Genomic DNA, 18795 nt, shown 5'->3' with positions numbered 1-18795 from the left:
CTCTATTCTTTTGTAACAAGTAATCTCAGTAGTGAAATCAATACTGACAGGCCTGATGCACGCCAGCTAATTTCATATTATGCTGGGCCAATCAGGAAGCTCGGAGTAATAGAGTTGTTGTTACAGTTCATTATGGAGAGGAGGGATCAATATCTGTACAATAAGAGGATTGGCAATACATCTGCTGCATACATAACCCTGAAGGGAAAAATGGTTCTTCCGTGCAGCAGGAGATTTCCAATTTACATTTCCATAAAAGCAAAAATGCATCCAGAGCCTTGGCTCACAACCTTATAATTAAACATGAAAATAACAACTGAATGAACCTGAAAAGAGGCAAACCCACTTGGACCGAGTGCAGAAAGTACACGGGGCTCTGCGTAATTTCTAATCAAATTCAGGGGAGTTCAGAAAACAGAGACAGGTTAAAGCTAAGATACTAACCTTTTTAATCCTGATGTAAAATATTAAAGAACACCTCACCCTACAATTAACAATTGGAAAGATAATCCCAACGCACTTGGATGTGTAATAATCTAATTATAGAAGATAAAACAAATTGCTCCTTTAATGTGGAGTTTATTTAAAGATGGCTTGTTATTGCACTCATTAATTATCATCACACATCATTTTAGCCAATAAAGTCGAACATCATGGCCCAGTAAGGCTAACTGATAGGATAGAACATAAATCAGGCCCTGCACAAAATAAATTAAATTATGTTTTGAAAACACAAGGGGTTGGATCTCATTTTTACATTTACCTAACTCACACAGTATTTATTATTAGTCCTTGCACATCATGCAAATTGAGATGCTTAATCAAATCTGAGGGAATACTAAATTGTTTTCCGGCAATTGCTTCTAGGCGCTGGAATTTAATGGCTGCGTGCGGAGCATGGACATCCACAGCATCTTGGCGTTTGTTTATTTTATTTCTGTGTGAAAAGAGGATTATAGTGATAAATATAAATATTCATAGTTCAATTAAATAAATCTTATTTATCTCACCACAAAGAAGATTACATCTCTCTCACAAGCAAAGTAAATTATAACTATTTTCAGAAGTCAGCAGCAGGAAAGTCTACAGAGGTACACTCATTATAACGCATTGTTCATTTTGCTTGGCGGAATGCAAAAGCTGCCTTACTTCCAAGAATGAGAAATGTCAGCAGTTTGACAATACAAACATGTGAAATTTGAGTACTTCGGTGTTTGAATTAGCTTCTAAAACTACTTGACTAAAACTGTTCGTGTATCTCTGGCACAAGATTCCCATGGTTTATTCCTGATCATCACACCTTACAGAGCATCACCTTTTGCCACTCGAGATTGGGAAGGCAGTAAGTCATTTCAGAATTTTGATGGATATCCATTGTCTGCTTTCATTAATCTCACAATGGATATCCATCATTATTTTTTTCTTCAGAGTTATGTTGGTTACCTGAATTTGTGAAGATGTAATATAAATAAATGAACTTATCTAAATAGGGCATGTGATATTTAAGGTACAAGATATGAGTCCAAAGAAGATACATTCACTTAGGACTCTCTAATACCATTAAAATATTGAGGTATTCACCCACAGTTTCACATGCCAAATGTGCAATGTGGTGTCAACTTCAATGGAACCCAGCTGTGAAAATTAGGTCCAATACACCTTCAGTTCGGGCAACAGTAGTTCTGACATTACACTTTTCCTGAAGGAGGTATAACTGGAAATAAAATGGCGCAAGACATTTCAGGACTCATCCAAGTGTTTAAAAAGGAACATTGTCTTAAATAAAAGTGCTTCCTTTGGAAGGGTAATCTGACAGTTATGTCAATAGATTCCTGTTGAAAATTGTTTACGATATAAAGAATTGCCAGTCCAATGGGTTTCTTGCTCAGGATTTGAAATTTTCCATTAATGATTGTCTGCAGTATCAGAGCATTATCAAAAGTAATGAATACAGATGGCTTTTACTTCATGATCAGAATGTTAAAGGTTACTCCAAGGTTAAAATTAACAACATTTCAGAGACTCTAAAGAGCAAATCAGGAAGCAGAATTTTTGGAAAGGTGCTAAAATAACTGGGTTGCCATCACAGGTGACTTTAGCTTCCCATATATTGATTGGCACCTCCTTGGTGCAAAAGGAGTAGATGGGGCAGGATTTGTTCAGTGTGTCCAGGAAGGATTCTTGACACAGTATCAATTAGAGGAGAGGCCACACTGGATCATGTAAAAGACAATGAATCTGGTCAGGTGACAGATCTCCTTGGTGGATGAGCAGTTCAGAGCATATTTCACAATTGACATCTAGTCAAGAGGAAGAAAGAAGCTTAGTTAAGGAAGCAAGGACCAGACAGGGCTCAAGAATTACAAGTAGCTAAGAAAGAACTTAAGAATGCACTTAGGAGATCCGTAAAGGGACATATGAAGACCTCGGTGAGTAGGATTAAGGAAAACACTCAGGCATTCTACACCTACATGAAGATTAGGAGGACGACAAGAGTCAAGGTAGGACTGTTCAGGGATAAAAATGAAACATGTTTCTGGAATTGGAAGAGGTAAGGGTGGTCCTTAATGAATACTGGTACTTTGTTTCAGTATTCACTAGTGAAAGTGACCTTGATGAATATGGGGACAGCAGAAAACAGACTGATATGCTGGAACAATGCAACATTAACAATACGGATGTATTGGAACTTTTGACTAACAGTAGGACAGTTAAGTCCCTGAAGCTAGATAGGGTAAACCCCAGGATTCTACAGAAGATGAGGGAGGAAATAATTGCACCTTTTGCAATGATCTTTGCATCCTCACTGGCCACATGAGGAGTACCAGAGAATTGAAAGGTGACGGATGTTATTTCTTTGTTCAGAAATGGTAGTATGGATAATATTGGGAATTATAGACCCATCTTTCGTCAGTAGTGGTTAAACTACTGGAGAAAATTCTTAGGATATTTGGAGAAGCATAGTCTGATTAGAGATAGTCAGCATGCCTTTTTGGGAGTCAAGTCACGCCTCACGAACCTGACTGAATTTTTGGACAAAATGATAAAACAAACTGATGAAGGGGGAGTGGTGGATGTGGTGTATATGGATTTCAGAAAGGCATTTGACAAGTGTTCTCATGGAAGGTTCATCTAGAAAATCAGGAGGCACGGGATGCAGGGAAATTTGAATGTGTGGATACAGGATTGGTTTGCCCATAGAAGGCAGAGGATGGAGTGGGTACTGCCTGCAGGTCAGTGACTAGTGTTCCATAGGGATCCCTGCTGTTTGTGATTTTTAAATTGACTTGGATGAGGAAGTGGAAGGGTGTGTTAGTAAGTCTGCAGAGGACATGAAAGTTGGTGGTGTTGTCAATAAAGTCTGTTGCAGAACATCCTCTTTCTTAACATCAACATGTTCGAGTGTATTGGCCTGCTTCAAGAAGCGGTGCCTTAGGAAGGCAGCGTCCATCATTAAGGAACCCCACCACCCAGGATGTGCCCTCTTCACACTATTACAGTGACGTGGTACAGAAGCCTGAAGGCACACACTCAGAGATTCAGGAATACTGTAGCTTCTTCCCCTCTGTCATCCAATTTCTAAATGAACCTTGAACACATGAACACTACCTCCCTACTTTTTTATATCTGTCATTTTGTACTCCTTATTTTAACTTAATTTAATTTAATTTAACTATTTAATTGACATATATATATTTCATCACATATGCCGATGATATTAAATTTTACTCTAATTCTCAACTATTTGACGCTGTCCTTATCTTTGAAAGGATGTGTAAGTTTTAGAGTGGGTCCAGAAGAGGTTTACTAGAATGTTGCTTGGAATGGAGAGGATGCCTTATGAGCAGAGGTTGACTGAGCTATATTGTCTCTCTTTGGAACAAAGTAGAATGAGAGGTGACTTGATAAGATGACAAGAGGCACAGATAGAGTGGACAGCTAGAGACTTGTACCCAAGTGCCAAAAGGATCTGTACTGTTCTATGTTCAGAAGTTATTTCTGTTTTTATGTTTTATAAAATAAATGTCCACTTAAGCAAGAGATATTACCAGTTATGCTCAGCTGATATTTGTAGAGATATATTTTTAAATTGAAAACTGGTTCTTAGAAATGTGTTGGTTGTTCACTCAGCAAAGTGTAATACTACAGTAAATATACATTTCTAATCTATGCAATATAACTTGGCAAACATGTTACTACAATTTAATTCACCTTGTTTTACTAAATTATACCAACCCAACCAAACACCTTTAAAATTGCCTGGGCTAGATCACTTTCCATGCTAGGAAAGATATGTCAAATCAGAACTGCAGACAGGGGACTCATGATAGAAAAGGACACGCATAATTCGTAGTAAGCGAGGTCTTTCTTCCGTTGGCTCTGACGTTGCAGCAGAGAAAGTCAGGTAGGGTCTGGATCACTAGTATGGAAAGGTAAGGATTGGGGAGGCATCAGGAACAACAGCACCAATCGTGCATAGTGGTCTGGGCTGAGAGGTGGCAGGGAAGTGTGTGGTTTAGACAAGTGACAAAAGCAGACGAGGAATTGGTGAATCGAGTGCTACATTGGGAGGTGGCACATCATTAGGTGGAATGGATGTAAAGGACTGATTAATGGTGAGTGACTGATGATCAAGAGGTAATTAACTAGATTGGATTTATCCTGCTGACTGTGAACAGGTCAGACCTGAACAACTTTCCACATTGTTAGGTTGATGCCAGTGTTGTAACTATGGAGAAAACACTTGGCTTGACAAGTGACAAGTTTGGGAAGTTAATTCCTCAGGTGTGGTTGCGTCTGGTCCCATAGCCTTGGTTGTATCTTGTTTCCAATACAATAACACTAGAAGATGATTTTTTAAAATTTCATATCCTGATTTATTAAACCACTGATTTCATTGCCTTTTTAGGAAAGTTGCAATTATTAAGAGGAAAATAAAAATGACCAACTACAATCGGGTGGATGAAAAAGAAATATAAAGCTTTGAAATTTCAAAATATTTGAGTGAAGCATTGAAAAATAACTACGAATTCAAATGAAGATTTCTTCTCATTTTTGACTTGAGACAGAAGTTTATCAAAGATTCACAAATATTTGATGGGTGGTGGAATTAGCATTTTAAGTAAAGACAGGTTTGCATTTGAAAGCAAAAACCTGCAGATGCTGAAAATGTGAACAGAAGAAAATGGTTTAACAGTCATGCAGCATCAATGGAGAGAGAAAGAGGTTAAATTTCAGCTCAGTCCTATCAGCTGAAATTCCAAATTTTCTATTTTGAATCCATCCATAGTGAAAATTATCTCCAGATCTGTGTAAAATGAGGAATCTTATATGCAAACTATCGTTTGAAAAATAGAACTTTAATAATTTCTTAGAGTGATAGAGGGATAGAGTTCTACAGCACAGAACCAAGCCTTTCAGCCCATCTAAACCATACCAAACTATTCTGCTTAGTCCCATCAACATACACCTGGACCATAGCCCTCCAATCCATCTACTTATCCAAACATCTCTTAAATGTTTATATATTATCGCTAAATAGTTAAATAGTCATAGAGTATATTCTCACATATGGATGCGAGACGTGGACACTCACCAAGACTATGCGAAAGTCTCTAGATGGTTGTAATACACGAATGCTCCGGATGGCTCTAGACGCGAGTTGGCAACAGCACATGACGAGCGTCGAGCTCTATGATGACCTACAGATGCTCACCACTAAAATCGAGGCGAGAAGACTGCAACTAGCAGGGCACTGTCTACGCCACCCCGAGCTACCTGCCAGCCTAGTCATCATATGGGAGCACAAGCACAGGAGGATGAACCCTGGGCACCCTCCCAAGACTCTGGTCAACACACTCCTAGAAGACAGTGGTAAGACTAATGTAGATGAACTGAACACACTGATGAGGGAGAGGGAGAAATGGAGAGTCCATCATCGTGCCCGACGCCGGCCCCCTAGGCCTGAGTTGACGTAGTAGTATTAGTAGTAGTCTTAAATGTTGAAATCGAAACCCACATGCTCCACTTCCATTGGCAGTTCATTCCACACTCTCACCATCCTCATGTTTCCCTTAAATATTTCACCTTTCACCCTTAATCTATGACCTCTAGTTCTAGGTAGTCTCCCCCAGCCTCAGCAGCTTCAATATGGAAATATAAATTATTGTAACACTTTTACTTGGCAAAATATCATTACCTTTATATTAACGTGGCTAATGCCCTGTTTAGAAGTGTGAAGTACAGCTCATATAGAAAATGCAATTATAATAAACAGAGGAACAAAAGTGTTGCACTTACTTTCAAACAGATTGCTCCATGATCTCTTTACAGATGATTCAACATCTAATTAATTTTTCAAATCTGATAAAATATGAAGAAATGTGAAAATATTACATGTTATGTTTGCCTGAGGATTTCTCAAAACATTAATCTGTTTAGTGAAGACTCTGGAGCAGCAGACACAAAATACTAAGTTCAAATTTAAGTTACAATCAACATAATCGGCTAAACTCTAAAGCCGGGGTTCCCAACCTCGGGTCCATGGATCCTATGCTAAATGGTAATGGTCCATCTCATAAAAGAGACTGGGAACCCTGCTCCAAAGGATATTGCAGATATCCTACCCTGCAAAAACTCATTTCAGGGAGGTAGCACCATCAATTTGCGGGAGACTTCCGGGAGAGGTGGGATGTCTGCAATAGAGTAGCTCCTTAGCAGCTAGCCAGCTAGTTTAATAACGTTAGCTATGCTAATGAACGAATGACACCTGTTAAACTCACCTCAATACGTCCTTTACAGTCTTAACCCACCATGGGCAATAGAAAAGTCACTGTTGCAAACAGTGCAGCGAGCAATACTTTCATTATTTTTGACCCCTATTAGGCAGGGGTACACTTTAGGGTAGTCTGGGGTGACGTATGTTTTATATTTTTTTTTGAAACACTCTGCCATGGCGTGCTCTCTCTCTCTCTCTCTCTCGCTTGCTTTCTCTCGCTCACTCGCTCTCAAAAATTTGATTTCTGTGATATTGTATACAATTTGCGGGAATCAGGGAGCCATTATTCATATGCGGGAGACTCCCAGAACTTCCGGGAGAGGTGGGATGTCTGATATTGTAAAATGTAATGTTATATAAAACTTAGACATAAAGCAAGGCTGCTGAACAGCAGTCAAGCTGATGTATTCTGTGTAATGTAACAGAACACTTAGTTTATTGACACAAATCTAAATAAAGCAAAGATATATCTTCAGACTTACCTGGGTTATTTTATTCAGATGCTTTTTCTGCTAGTATTCACATGAAATCTCTGTGGCCATTATATACTGTCTACTAAAGTTCTGACCATTTGATTGAAGGTCGAACAAGCCCCATCGTGTATTATATTTCATTATCAACAAAGCAAAACTGTAACCAAATTGAATGAAAGAATGGAACAAACTTCTCTAACACCCTGACAAGTGCCAGGTGTTCAGAAGTCCCTCTTCATCAACTTATCAACTAAGGTTACATAACTATCTCTTTGCACGACAGCTTGTCAAGTTGCCATGCTAAGGACAATCCTCACTCATCATGTACCTCACCAGTATGACCCAGTGGATGATCACTCTGTAAAAGTATTACTTCTCCCCATTTAATCCAATTCTCTCTACAGACATTTTATAGACGTTAACTTTTGCCATTCCTTTATATTTCAAACAGTCCTTTCATCTGGATTGTATTCTATTTCTTTGATCATTTTAAGGTCTCAATCACATCTTTTTGATCACCGTCATGTCCACTGCTCTAATCAAATCCACTATCATTAACATAATTTCAATTTGTGCTTTATAGTCCAATGTGACTTAGATTTTACTAATTATCATAAATACAGCACATTATCAGACATTTTTGGGTAATAAGCTAAAAGCATTCTGGTCACTTTCTAAAGGACACAGTCACATTAATGAGGCAGCATTTACATTTCCTAAACTCATGCTGGGTATCCCTAATAACTGTCAAACAGTTCAAGTGATCATCTATCACATCCCATTTAATTCTTTCCAACTGCTTCCCTACCACTGAAGACAAGCTTAAGTCCTATCATTTCCAGAGTCACATAAGTCAACTTCAGATCTATGAGAACCAACTCCGACCTTCATAGGCTATTCAATGTGAATCAATTTCGCACATGAGGTTTTTCTTATTTCTTTCAATTCTCTAAGCCAAATGGCATTCCAGCTCCAGTGTTAAGAGACTCGTTGTTCTGTTACATGCCTTATGGTGCATTGGGTGGCAACCTTGCCATTTCTTTGCAGCTTTTAAGAGGCAAAATTGCTGGCTGAACGCTCAACCCAGCATGGATGGAAAGCATGCAAGCCACTGACTAGATTCGAACCTGGGGCCACTCTCCTCAAAGTCCAGTGTGGATTCCACTACACCACCAGCTAGCTAGTTAACAGACTTAATTTAAACTAAAACTATTTCCACATTTATGTCTAACAATGCAGTTTTACCTGCATAATATGTAGTTATATTGTAGCATTGATTCAAAAGCAAGTACAAGTGCATTGTATCTAACTCTTCTACTACTTCTGATTTCACATTGGAGCTAAAACTACTTCTGATTTGTTTCCACAGTCCTGTGGCAATGGAAAGCCGATTGTCTTGCTATAGTAATAACCATCTACTATTCCTTTAAGGCTAAAACTTAAGTTTTAGTTTAAAACTCAAAATGCTGGAGCAAGTCAACATGTCAGGCAGCTATGGAAAGGAATAAACAGTCGACGTTTCAGGCCAAGACCCTTCACCAGGACTCAGCATTAGTTTAAATTTTTAAAAATTAAAAGTTTTAGTTTTGCAGTTTTTTTTTCTAGTCCGCCTTATCTGATAGCTGTTTCACTTCACCAGAAGGTAAAGTTTTGTGCTTTCTCACTATACAAGCAAGGTTTAAGCACGCTAACCCAATTTGTTTATTTGGACTGCGGAGTCCACAGCTTCCACTACTTTTTATGACTTTATTGAAGTCTGAGAGACTGCAGAAAAGAATGGAATATTCTTTAGAACAGTAAAATTAATTTGATCTGAGAGGTCAGTTTCTATACTAAGAAAACTGTAATGTGAAAATAGCTCAGTTGTAGACAGATTGACAAAAAAAACCTTAAAATTGCCAAGGGCAGCCTCAAGATCTAATCAATTCTTTAAAACATGTTACTTCCTCATGAGTTAAACAAATTTACTTTTCTTCAGGCAAAGATCAGGGGGAGGAATTGGAAAGTGCTGTAAAACAGGAGAAGGGTTGACAACAAGTGATTAACTTGCAACCATTTGAGTCACGGGGGGCTGAGTGTGGGATTTGTGCTGGCTCCTTCTGCTTTGAAGTGACCAAGCAACACTGAGTGTCCTGGTCTTAATGTAGATACAGGTACATGGTTCTAAGTTTTAAATGGTTTGCACTGGTTAGAGGTATTCAGCAATAATCAACTGCATGACTGCACTTATTTATATACTGCCCTTCCTGCCCTTCGAGCCCTGTCACCCTAGCAACCCCAATTCAACCCGAATCTAATCATGTGACAATTGACAATGACCAATTAATCTATCTGCTATGTGGGAGGAAACCGGAGCACCCAGGGAAAACCAACACATTCCATAGGGAGGACGTACAGACTCCGTATAAATGATGCCAGAATTGAACTCCATTGCCCTGAGCTGTAATAGCATCATGCTAACCCCTAGTGCTGGCGCGTGGCCAAATGGTTAAGGCGTTTGTCTAGTGATCTGAAGGTCGCTAGTTCGAGCCTTGGCTGAGGCAGTGTGTTGTGTCCTTGAGCAAGGCACTTAACCACACATTGCTCTGCGACAACACTGGTGCCAAGCTCTATGGGTCCTAATGCCCTTCCCTTGGACAACATGGGTGGTGTGGAGAGGGGAGACTTGCAGCTTGGGCAACTGCCGGTCTTCCATACAACCTTGCCCAGGCGCAAATCCATGGTCTCATGAGACTAACGGATGCCTATTATTATTATTAACCCCTATGGTACCAAGGTGCAATTCTGAAAGAGGATATTCTTTACCAATGGAAGTCATTCCACACCACTAAATGCTTTAGTCCTTCCTTAGAATGGCCATAACTCCTCGCCTTCACAATCTTTTTTAAATCATTGAATAATATTCTTTTGAAGTGCTTCAAAAAAAAGTCTGATAAGGAAATAACTTGCCCCAAATAACTTCCACCATTCAGGGCCCCAAACAGTCCTTCCAGGTGAGGCAACACTTCACCTGTGAGTCGGCTGGGGTGATATACTGTGTCCGGTGCTCCCGATGTGGCCTTTTATATATTGGCGAGACCCGACGCAGACTGGGAGACCGCTTTGCTGAACATCTACGCTCTGTCTGCCAGAGAAAGCAGGATCTCCCAGTAGCCACACATTTTAATTCCACATCCCATTCCCATTCTGACATGTCTATCCACGGCCTCCTCTACTGTAAAGATGAAGCCACACTCAGGTTGGAGGAACAACACCTTATATTCCGTCTGGGTGGCCTCCAACCTGATGGCATGAACATCGACTTCTCTAACTTCCGCTAATGCCCCACCTCCCCTTCGTACCCCATTTGTTACTTATTTTTATACACACATTCTTTCTCTCACTCTCCTTTTTCTCCCTCTGTCCCTCTGAATATACCCCTTGCTCATCCTCTCGGTCCCCCTCCCCCGTCTTTCTTCCCAGACCTCCTGTCCCATGATCCTCTCTTATCCCTTTTGCCTATCACCTGTCACTCTTGGCTCCATCCCTCCCCCTCCTGTCTTCTCCTATCATTTTGGATCTCCCCCTCCCCCTCCAACTTTCAAATCCCTTACTCACTCTTCCTTCAGTTAGTCCTGACGAAGGGTCTCGGCCTGAAACGTCGACTGCACCTCTTCCTAGAGATGCTGCCTGGCCTGCTGCGTTCACCAGCAACTTTTATGTGTGTTGCTTGAATTTCCAGCATCTGCAGAATTCCTTTTGTTTGCCCCAGGTATTACTTGCTTAATAGAAAAATTGGGCCACATTCTACCTACTTTGCATTAAGAGTCAAGGGAAGGCTCTGTATTACATTTTCAGTCTGCACTTCTATAGAAATGGTGACCGTAAATGGCTCATTGCAGGAAATCATATGCACATTATCTACTATTTTGTATTCTTTAATTTTATTGATGAAATTTCAGTAGCTGTTCCTCATGATCATCAAAGAGAAAAACTTTTTTTAAGCAAACTGTAATCTGCTCTACAGTTGCACTTATCTGCCAAAGTATTGTACACAATCCTTTGGAACCTTATAATATCCCCAAGAACCATTGCCCCTCTGGCCGATACAAATGCGAGTTTGCTATTCTAAGCGCAATGTAGTTAAGCTATATTCATCTCTTTACAACTAAGATTGAATGCAATTGTAAAAATAATAAATGCAGAAGATCTGAAATTAAAAGAAAACAGAAAGTTCTGGAAATACTCAGTGGGTTAGACAGCATATGAACCAGAATCAGATTTATTATCACAGACATGTGATGTGAAATTTGTTGCTTTGTGCCAGTATCACTGTTCAAATAAATAAAAGTCTATAAATTACAGACAATATAATGCAAGGAATACTGAGGCAGTGTTCATGCATTCAGAAATCCAATGGCAGAGGGGAAGAAGCTGTTTCAAAATCTTTGAGTGTAGGTCTTCAAACTTCTGTACCTCCTCCCCAGTGGTAACAATGAGAAGAGGTCAAATCCTGGATGGTGAGGGTCGTTACTGATGGATGCTACCTTCCTGCGGCAGAGACTCTTGAAGGTATCCTTAATGGTGGGAGGGTTGTTCTCGTGATGGAGCCGGCTGAATCTACAAACCTCTGCACTGTTTTGCAATCCTATGCACTGGAGGCTGTGATGCAACCAGTCAGAATATTCTCTACCACGCATCGATAAAAATCTGTAAGAGTTTCTGTGACATATCAGATCTCCTCAAACTCCTAACAAAGTAGAGCTACTAGCATGCATTCTTCATAATTGCGTCAATGTGTTGGGCCCAGAATTGATCCTCGGAGATACTGACACCCAGGAAAATGAGGCCGCACACAAAAATGATCTCAAAGGAATGGATGCCCTGTACCTTATTTGGCAAAATGTTTGGTTGCAGTGAAAGACCCCCGTCCAAGCTGTAATCTGCCCTCTGCCGTGGACATGCTCGTGGATGGAGTATATGCAAGTTTCAGTTATATCATTTATGACATTGAAGTAGAAGATATGGGAAATGCTCAGCTGGTCAGATAGCAACTGTACAGAGAGAAATGTTTCAGGATAATGACCCTCCAGGGATTATCTGTTGGCCGCTTCCAGCTTTTTCAATTTTTATTTCATATTTCCAACATTTTCAGCTTTTGCTTTTCACTTGCAATAAATTATGTCTGGTGCATTGAAACATGGACCCTTCAGTCGTATGTTTCTGAGCTTCTCATGACTCCTTTGCATTAGTCTATAGTCTCTGCAGCCCAAAACGTCGACTGTTCATTCTTTTCCATGGATGATGCCTGACCTGCTGAGTTCCTCCAGCATCTTGTATGTGTTACTTTGGACTTCCAGCATCTGCAGAATCTCAAATGTTTATTATCTAAACAGAGGCAACGATCTTCCCTGTCCAATATTCTCATGTCTATATCCAGCTTAGTACAGAGTCGACATGCCTCCATTATTTGGCAATTAACACCCCAGGAATTCCATTCGTATACTAAATAACCATATTGAGTGAAATCATCACAAAGAGATTAAACTGATTTTGAATAATTTGTTAAAAGGGTGCATCACTGTTTGTGTAAAATATTCTAATGGCAAAGGTTACTGGAACAAAATCCTTTGGTCCGGATTAAAGTGTGCAAATGTCATGTCCAACTTAAAAATACTGAAAATATGACTTCATGCTAAAGGAAGCTAGTTATTTTGTTCAGCGAGCAGGCTGCAGCCTGTTATGGGAAAGACTGGTGCCAGCATTAGAGACAGAAACCTGAAAACTTTACTGAATGAACTCCAGACATCTCTTGATCTGATCCAGTACTCTGCTGGAATTCTACCCTACCGTGCCACAGGGATGACTGCACTTCACCATCTGCTACAGAAAGAAAAAAACCTCATGTTGGGGAAAGGTCAGCAAGCTGACCACAGTCGGAACAAGGAATACCACAGCAGTGAATTCTTTATGATGTACACTATGTACTCATTATTTGTGAGGGACAGGGATACAAGCTTCCCACAGATAACAAAAAAAAACATAAATTACTGGCAATGGCACAAAGACTTCAGTGGCAATTAGATCAACCCCGCCATGGATATAACTTCAGCTTTAGCTGTGTTTTCCAAACCTCAGCTTTGGCATCCTGGCTCTACCTACAGAGACAGGCCACCAGTTTCGGCTGCACATCCATGGTGTTGACCTAGCCCTTACACACTGGAACTTAATTCACGCTCACAGTAATAAACAGCTGACCTTGACTTTGGCATATCCATAGATAGTAAGTTAGTGGATAACAAGGACACTGTTATAACACTTCTCTTTATGTTAAAATTCAATGGCAATGCTTCCTCTTGTACAGCTGGGACAGCAAGCAGGCGTAAGTGGGAAGGGAACAGAAAAGAGGAGGTGTTGATGATTATGTTTAGAAATGCAGTAGTTCAACAAATCTTGCTGGGGTGACCATTGTCGTTCATTGCCAAGCAGAAGCCAACTTTGGCCATTCTGGGACTGAGGTCTTCTATTCCCACAATGGTGGTATCAAGTTCACAGAGATGAGCCATCTTCCTGCTTCAATATCTCTATAACATGAAATGGATCCAACCAAACTGCTACAGCTAACTACCTCTTTAGACCACCTCGTTATAAACCCCAATCAATATAGAAAGAGAGATATACTGTATATTCCAGCTTACACAAAAAGAAAACACAATTGAGGTAAACATATGAGCATTGGGCTGATTCTGCGATTCCAACACATATCCAAATGAAGATATGTTGGCTGGATGAACTGTCTGTTAAATGTGGCTGCACAGAATGGGGAGATAGGGTAGAAATGCTGATGGAATAATTCAATGCAGCTACTTTGGTTATAGTGAATATAAAAGTTAGTAGTTAAAGGAAGAGTCTATTTACTTGGCATAGACAAAGAAAAAGATATGACCTGTACAGCATGTCAAGTCTTCACCACACTTTTCCTGAAATGCCAGACGAGAGGTGGAAATGACCCATAAGACTGTTCTAGTGGATCCGCATAGATAATCAGAATCAGGCTTATTACCATTGACATACTGCATGTCGTTATTCTGCGGCAGCAGAACTGTACAATACATAAAGCATACTACCAATTACAATAAGAAATATACATTTAAATGTAAAGTAATGCGAAAAGAGAACAAAAATATTGAGGTAGTCTTCATGTGCTCATGGACAGTTCAAAAATCTGATGACAAAGATGAAGAAGCTGTTTCTAAATCATTGAGTATCTGTCTTCATGCTCCTTTATCTCTTCTCTGATAGAAGTAATGAGAAAAGGGCATCTCCTGGGTGGTGGGGAAGTCCTTAATGATGGATGCCACCTTTTTGATGCGTCACCTTTTGAAGATATTCTTGTTGCTGCCGAGGCCATTGTCCATGAAGGAGTTAGCTGAGTTTGCAACCCTCTGCAGCTTTTTCCAATCCTGTGTAGTGGCCCCTCTATATCAGGTGGTGATGAACCAGTTAGAATGCTTCCCACGGTACATCCGTGGATATTTGCTGGAGTCTTTGGTGCCATACCAAATCTCTTCAAAATCCCGATGAAATATAGCTGCTGGCATGTCTCTTTCATAATTGCCTCACCATTTTGGGTCTAGAATAGACTTTCAGAGATGTTGACACCCAGGAAATTGAAACTGCTCTCTCTTTCCACTGCTGGCCTCTCGATGAGGACTGGTGTACATTTCCTTGACTTTCTCTTCCTAAAATCCACAATCAATTCCTTGGGCCAAAGTTAATGTGCTGAGGTTGTGAAACAACTGTGGCCAACTTTTTCCAATATTAACCAGCAGTCATTGAAAGTGTAGAGTAAGAAACTAGCAGAATTTACAAGAGAGGAATTAAGATGTATGCCTTCTAGACATGGTCTTCTAGAAGTTGTGTTAAACAATGGTCCACAATTTTGATTATATTATAATTTATGATTCATGATGATAACGGAATAAAATATTGCTTCACTTCTCACTGCCACCTAGTTTCAGGATGAGATGTGGAAATCTCAGTTCACAGGATACAGGAGACCTTGAGGAAGGAGCTGATGTACAGCTGATCAAATACAGCCATGAAACCTGGACTTGAAGCATTTAGTCTAAGTTACAGAACAGCAACACACTACACAATGGATATACAGCTGATAGACAGAATTGTCGAGATAACATTTACCCATTCAATTCTCATTAATTCTGATGACAGGTCATCCACAAGGAGCATTAAATCTGGTTCCCTCTCCATAAATGCAGCCTGACCTGCTGAGTTTCTCCAGAATTTTCAGTATGTGTTTGATCTGTCCAATTTGAAGGGAAAAGTGAAGAAAGGGCAGTCGAACCATCATGACACAATCCTCAAAGAGCAGAGATTTAGTCAGTCTGTAGGACAGAGGCTGTGTGTTTAGATCTTTGATGATGAAGCAGCTAGATATTGGGGAAACGGTAGAGGTATTTGAGCTGAGGTATCTAGCTAGGTTGGTGAGAGTTTCTGAGAGGCTCAAGTAAACCATATGATCATAGTGCACTGAGCGCAGGAGAATAGGGAAGGTATTCTGTGATGTGCTCTCAGTGAATCCCACAATTGCTCAACATGTAATTTTCCTGATGGACGTCCAAACAAGACAACAATGTTGAGTTCAGAGGTGGATGATGCTCTAAACTTGGGAAATCCTGGTGGTGATAATAACACAACAACCAAAAAACTGCAGCGCATGCAAATCTGTACATATATTAAAACTTTACATACAAATTGATGCACTTCAGTGCACGTGTGTAACATCTGCCTTAATTTGTCTGTGGTTAGCCCAAGTGGACTCTTAGAATATATTAGACAGACGTAGTGTAAGCTCTTCCTGTCTCATGTCTATCAGCCGCTACCCACTGCAAAGGAACTTGTTAAAGGTTATGTACACAAACTCTAGATAAGGCATATTATTCACATTCCAGACATGACAAATGTCTGCGGAAAAAAAAATGGAGTGGAAAACAAAACAATTTCCATGATCTAAATATCATAATACTAATTTCACCAATTAACAGGCAATCATGTCTAGTGAAATCCAGAACATGTTCTGTTTTGTGCCGACACATTATGTCTCCTGCTCTCCAAAATAGGGTTTAAGCCTATGCAAAAATAAAGAAAAAATACCAATACACTAACCATGGAGCTATTTAAAGTTCAATGTCCTAATCTTTTTACAGTATATTTCAGCTCAAATGTTGTATATTCTCTCTGTGCAATACTGCACCAAGCTAACACAGTCATTTGTCCTTTGGGATCTCTTGGATAAATACCATGATTCTTTAAACTAATACAGTGAACACAGATAAATACATTTAATCTAATTTCAGCTAACTTTGCACAGCTCCTAAATATTACAGTCTGAACTTCAAAAATTCTCCTGCACTTTGTTCCTTTATAATTTGTGTTTACAATAGTTTATATCTGTGAAAACTTTCACATTCGTCTGCTGACACCAAGCTTTTGTATAAGTATTTTCACTACATAAATCCTGCTTGAACAAAATAAAGTCTGAGGAATGACTCTGTCATTGTTCTTACTAAGTTTAATCATTCTGGAACCTGCAAATTTATCTGAAACTCCTATGGAGGTGAATAGCGCAAGGCTTCAGAAGACCACCTAAGCTGGTAGATAAAATCCTGTATCATTATAAATTTTAATTTTTTGTTTCAAAACTGATACTTGTTCAATCTGAAAATTAAATGTAGAACCTTTGAGTGCGAACTGTGTGCTTTATATACTTTTCCAGCTTACGGTGCAAGTGGCTATCTCAATAAATAATTTTTACAACTGAAAGTAATCATGACAAGTCTCAAGTTCTCAAGTCAAAGGCGTCAACTCTAGTAACAGTTAAAGTTCAACCAGAGGTTGTTAAGTGATTATAAACTGTGGTATAAATCAGTTTCTTATAATTGCTCAAAAGCAAAATAATCAACATATTTAGAATTTCAATAATGCTTTTTCCCCAATTTCCACTTTGCATTATCCAATTACCATCATATTTCATCTCCATCAATATGACCCGAATCTTCCTTTTATAACTGTCTGGGAGGGGGCTGTACAGGGGAATAGTGTGATAAATCAAGCTTCCCATTAGGACTGAAGCAGCTCATCGCTGCAGCTCTAAATCCAGGATTTATAAAGATGTCTGGGCCATATAGCACACTGGTGGACACCATAATAAATTCATGAGCACATTGCCAAGGCAAACTACTTCATTATGTGGAAGGCTGCTGACCATTAATCTCACTGAGAGATTCCTGGGATACTAAGACTGCTGGAAAATTTATGCAGACCTAAAGTTACCCATTTCATTATGGATTAATCTGGTCATTCTGCTTCAGTGCATGAAAGGCCCTCACTCCGTTCCAGTGCACTCCACAGTCCAGGAGTCCCACTGCAGCCTAAACTTCAAGTTGAATAATTTGCCTCAGCTTGTGTATCACAAAAGTCATTCAGTGAAAGATTATGGCCCTTTTAGTGCCATCCATGCTGAAATATGACCCTGCTGCACAGGCCGCCAGAGTTTTGAATTGCTTAAGCAATGCCGAGCTCAAGGATCTGTGAAACTGCTATGACAACAATCATATACAATGCAGAGCAAGATTATTATTCCACCTTAAGAAATATGAATCTTGCTGTGCAAAGGTACTAAAGCGATTCCATTAACTTTTTGAAGAGTTAGTTTATTGTTTCTGAAAGTTTGCTGTGAACTCTCATAATCTGTAAAGTAAACCAAATCCAGATAATTAATTGAGAGATGAATATTGTATTTCATTGCTTGCATTTAATAACATTAATTATATGTTGATATACTGTCTTATGAAAATTTGTTAAATCATTAATCTGTACCAGGCAATATAGCAGTCCACCAGTGTACTATGTTGTAATTAGAATGTGATACTATTTATAAAGCAGTTCACAGTCCCAATTATAGCAGTAAAACATTTGCTCTTTACCTCAGTGAGCAGTGACAAAATTCCAACAGTAGAGCTGACGAATAGTCACTTTGTGCAAGATATTTTGTTACTGCCATTACTGAGTGATTATTCAGGAGTTCATCTCAAGGTCATAGGCACAGTGATGCTTTTCATTGATTGGACCATTGGTCAGTGATGAACAAGCACTGAAAGAAAATATCATCATCATTGTTGCTCTTACCCAATCAATGAGCACTGAATTCAGCAAGCTCATATTCCAATGGTAGGAAGGTGTGTTATTCATAATTTAATGCATTATTCATGACTAACACTGCCACTTACCAAAGAATTGAATTCAGAAGGGGGAATAGTGACATCCACTAATATAATTATTTTCTTTCCTGGAAGCCTAATTAATCTCTGGCTAAGACAAAGTATTGGTTTTCTTTCACAGTTTATCAAGGTGATATGGTAAGCCTGTAAGACATTGAATATCACCGCACCATGCTGAAAGAGATGTATTTGTTTCACCCTTCTTCCCTGAAGAGGATGCTTCTACTTGAATTTACTTAAGCAATGCAGCTGCCCAAGATCCAAA

The 18795-nt window shown here is 39.4% G+C and overlaps 1 long non-coding RNA gene across 1 annotated transcript; it reads right to left on the bottom strand.

Moving 5' to 3' along the window:
- Positions 1–583: 583 nt before the first annotated feature.
- On the bottom strand, positions 584–18334 carry LOC134356482 (uncharacterized). The gene is made up of 3 exons (XR_010020359.1): positions 18237–18334; positions 6301–6363; positions 584–937 (listed from the first exon to the last, which is right to left on the bottom strand). It is a non-coding gene; the product is annotated as an uncharacterized LOC134356482 (long non-coding RNA).
- Positions 18335–18795: the final 461 nt, after the last annotated feature.

The sequence above is a fragment of the Mobula hypostoma genome, chromosome 14 (assembly GCF_963921235.1).
Source record: "Mobula hypostoma chromosome 14, sMobHyp1.1, whole genome shotgun sequence".
Taxonomy (NCBI): Eukaryota; Metazoa; Chordata; class Chondrichthyes; order Myliobatiformes; family Myliobatidae; genus Mobula; species Mobula hypostoma.
Note: the sequence above shows the minus strand (reverse complement) of the source record. Positions and strands in the feature narration are given on the sequence as shown.